Below are 4,668 nucleotides of genomic sequence, written 5' to 3' on the forward strand. Positions count from 1 at the left end.
AGAAATCTCTTCTTCACCTCCCTCAAGCAATCACCCAATGCTCACAACTGTAAACCAACAACAACTCTTTGCACAAAATTCCGGCCTCCAGATCCCATGGGATGAGATCCTTATATAGAGTTTTGGAGTGAAGATAAGTCAGCTTAATGTGTGACTTGTTGTCCTCTTCAACTCCAGTTGTTCTTCAGTTCTTCACTTGGAGTTTCTGTCTTCCACTTGGAGTTTTAGAAGCTCTTAACTCATCATTAGGAGAATCTTATGATCAAGTGTCTTTTTGGAAGCTTCCTGGGCACTGGCACATTGAGAAAAAGATTCCTCCACATGTCCAAGTACGCCCAACGCAGGTAGCCTTTGTTGCACCTGCTATGCAGCGCAGGTAGCCCTTGTTGCACTTGCTATGCAGCGCAGGTAGCCTTTGGAGCAGCTGCTTTGATCCAAAATTGACCTGTTTTTGAGTGTTTTTCAGTGGAGAACTGATTTGCAGTGCTATGGTTTGCTGACCTTGTTCCTCTAAGGGTAAGAACAACATGTTTAGGGACTTTGGATCCCTTAGATTATTGACATTTCATGCTCTATGCTGTGAGGCACAAAAATGTCTATAACAACAGCTCATTAATTTTGAGCCTTCTTCATTTGAGGAGGCAATTTCCAAACCAGTGTGGGTAGATGCCATGGTGGAGTAGTATGACTCCATCATGAAGAACAATGTATGGGAGGTGGTTCCAAGGCCAGAGAACAAGTTAGTGGTTGTTCTAGATGGATATATAAAGTGAAATATGCAGTTGATGACAATATTGAGAAGTATAAGGCCAAATTTGTGGCCAAAGGTTTCTCACAAGTAGAGGGAGTTGATTATGAGGAGACATTTTCCCCTATGGCAAGATACTCCTCCATCAAAACCATTCTAGTATTAACTGCACAGTTGGGGTGGAAGATCCACCAAATGGATGTGAAGATTGCCTTCCTCAATGGAGTGGTTGAGGAAGAGATTTACATAGAGTAGCCTGAGGGGTTTGAGACATTTGACAGGGAGACACATGTGTGTAGACTTAGGAGAGCCTTTTATGGTCTCAAGCAAGCACCCTGTTCTCGGTACACTCAAGTAGAGTCCTATCTCAATCGAATTAGCTTCACTAAGAGTAAAGAAGATGCCAACATCTACTACATTGTGGTAGATGGAAAATTTCTTATCTTAGTCCCATATGTGGATGACTTGATACTGACAGGGGATGAGAAGTTGATCTAGTCTTGCAAGGAGTAACTTGCAAGAGAGTTCGAGATGAATGACATGGGATTGATGCACTACTTCCTTGGTTTGGAGGTGTGGTAAGGAGATGGAGAGTTGTTTGTGGGTAAGGGGAAGTATACCTCTGAAATACTTCATAGATTCCATAAGTAGGGCTGCAAGCCTATGGACACTCCTCTAGCTACCAATTGGAGGAAGGAAGATGCCTCTATAGGATAGGTAGTAGATGCCACCATCTATAGACAATTGGTGGGGTCCTTGATGTTTTTGGTGAATACAAGGCCCGACATATGTTTTGCAATTAATCAACTTAGTCAATCTATGGTGAAGTCTACCAGGCTTCACTGATGCAGATTAGGCAAGGAGTCCATTAGATAGGAATATCACTTTAGGAGCTATCTTCATTGTTGGGTTAGCAACTATTTCTTAGTAAGAAGGGAACAAAAATCTATAACACTTAGCTCAGTAGAGGCCAAGTATATGACTGCTAGTCAAGAAAAATGCAAGGCCATTTGGATGAGGAAAAATATTGTTGGTCTCTTTAGTGAGGAGATGGATACCATTGTGATTTACTGTGATAATCATAGTTGTATCAAACTATTTGAAAATTCAGTATTTCATGACAGTTCCAAGTACATGATATTAGGTACCATCACTTGAGTGATAATATGTAGAGGAGAATTATGATGTTATAATACATTCCTACATAGGAGCAAGATGTATATATTTTGACAAAGGCATTGTTAAGAGGCAATTTGAGTTCCCCCGGAGCAAGATAGTGGTGATGTAGAACCCTTTTCTTGCTAAGAGTGAGTGTTAGAATTGTAGAAAGAAAAGGCTTCATTTGGCTTGTGCTTTATTACAATGGAGAAATTCGATTTTCCACATTAGTAGAATGACTTGGATTGCAGTTAGTTGGAGTGGCATGGCTTTGTCTGCTAGTTAAATCAGTAAATTTAGGTTTGTAGGCTGGAAGTTGAGTTGTGCATGGGTTGATTGCCAAAATCTAGCAATCTAGTGGAGTAATTGTTAATTAAACTTAATTATCTTAGCTCTAGTCATTAGTAGAGTCAATGGGAGTTTAGTTGAGTAGTTATAACAATTATTAACTCACTAGTCTCTCAGTTAACTGATCAATTTACTAAAAATAGTCCTAGTCGTGCATGGAATTAGAATTGCCTAGTTGGAGTGGACGAAAAGGTACATTGTAATTGTTAACTGTATACTGGTTGAGTGTACAGGCTTTGCATTGAGCAGGTGATCAATTCCTTCAGGATTTGTGATCCGGATTTAAGCAGGAACGCAATAGATTACATAGATAACCATAAATACAGAGATGCGATAACCATAAAAACAGAGATGCAACAGAAATAATAATATGCGATAACCATAAAAACAGAGATGCCGCGGAAACAATACTTCATTTCATTAATGGAGAATACTGAAATATGCTTACAAATAGAAATAACCCAGCTAGGGCGATGGTAGCTTATCTCTGAGAAGAGATGTGTCGGCTACATGCCTCTGAACTGTTTTTGAACTGTGTTACAATGAGGCTCGAGGGCCTATTTATTGTTGAGAAACAATGGAAAACCCTTCACATTCCAAAACCTAACCCTAGAAGATGAAACGCCAAATTGTGGGTCCCGTTTTCGGGTAAGTTGGTACATCAACTTCCCGGGGTCGCGAATTGGTCATACTATCTCCGTTTGACGTGCATGATAGCCCGTTGGAAAGATCTCTCCGAGGACTACGACGAAAAAGACGATTTTTATCAAAAAAATCACTGGCGGTGGATTTCCCAAAAAACGTCGTTTAGGGCCTCAAAACGGCTCCGGAAGTTTAGGACCCGAAAAACTGCTAAAAATAGTAAACTGTGCTATAATTAAGGAAACTGATAAAAACTGTAAGAAGCACTAGAGGGGATCCAAGTGGAATTAGCGGGTGGCCACCAATATCCACCTGGATCAATTTGCGCAAGGAAATGGGGAATTCTCTTGTTTTTTAGGGGCTAATTTCCTCAAGGACTACGCAAGGAAATAGGAGGAAGGTTGAGGCCTATTTTGTCTTAGTGTTGGTCAGAGCAGGAGATCAAAATTGAAGTGCAGGGTGTGCTTCATGTGTGTGAAGCAGTCATTATAATTGATCCATATTCATCTGGACTAATGCAAAGCAGCGGAGGGGTTTTTCCCAATTGGGTTCCCCTATAAAATCATTGTGTTCCTTGTGTTTTGATGGTTGCATGTTATTGCATGTGTTTCTATTGTGTGTTTTCCTTTCCACATAATTGTAGAAGAAATTTGTGCCCCCTTTTTTTTGTCAGTTAAAATTCATTAGCGGTAGCAAATTTCTTGCCATTTATACATTGAATGTTTCAAACACTTAAAGACACTGCCTCACTCATGGGATTTTATTTTTTACTATGGACCAATCTAGGCTCAAATCTCCTTCGAATTATGAAACTCTTCACACTCTTGTTGAAACTCCTCGCACTTTAGCTGTCTATTTGGATGTTCTCCAGTTAGTCCCTTGAGAGGGTTTACAGTGACAACTTGAGTTCTTATGTTTTGTTATTCCTTACATTCATCGTGTTACAATGGGGCTTTTGTTACTTTTAACCTCTCAACACTAGCGTTAAATAATTTTTGTGTTTCTTGCACTTCTTGTTTCTCTTTTCCAATTCATTTGAATTTATACCTTGGCCATCTTTGTTACCGATTCATTTGAAATCTCATATTGGCCATTTTTTTTCCACGGTACTAATACCAATATTCTTCTAAATAACAATGTTTCAATTCTAAAAACTAGATTGTTTCTCTACAATTTGATTATGCATCTACCCAAAACAACTAATTATGAAACCAAAGTATAACCTTATCATTGGATCACCATTTTAGCTATTGGTTAAGTTAATATCAAGGAATGAAATAACATAGAATTTGGGAAGTACCTTTGCTCTTTGATTGAACCTACAGAAAGCATCCTGCAAATATATAATTGAAAATTTCAACTAGAGACTTACTAGACCCCAACGAGATAACTCTTAATCAACCACATAGAAATTAGGTTAAAGTGTTCAACTTCGTTGGCAATCCGAGGAAAAAACTTGTGATATCTTTTTACATAGGTTATTTTCAACAAGATTTTCAAAAATTAGAACCATGAAAAGCTAATTAAGTAAACTCCCTCCGTTCATAATATATTGTCAATGTAAAAGAACCACACCTACCATTCAACAAAGAGTGACAAACAAATCCCTTACACTTTGGTGCCTGCATGCATGAGCTGAGATTATATTATAAAGTCCATACTTGAAGTGAAAATTGTTCACGCTACTGTGGAGGAGGGCGATTGAGGACAAAATATTGCTAGTTACAAAAGCTCCCATATGGTGGTGTAATTCAAATGACGTAGGGGATGAG

Source organism: Pinus tabuliformis, chromosome 9 (assembly GCF_031772625.1).
Source record: "Pinus tabuliformis cultivar Carrire ecotype Pingquan chromosome 9, CPIR1, whole genome shotgun sequence".
Taxonomy (NCBI): domain Eukaryota; kingdom Viridiplantae; phylum Streptophyta; class Pinopsida; order Pinales; family Pinaceae; genus Pinus; species Pinus tabuliformis.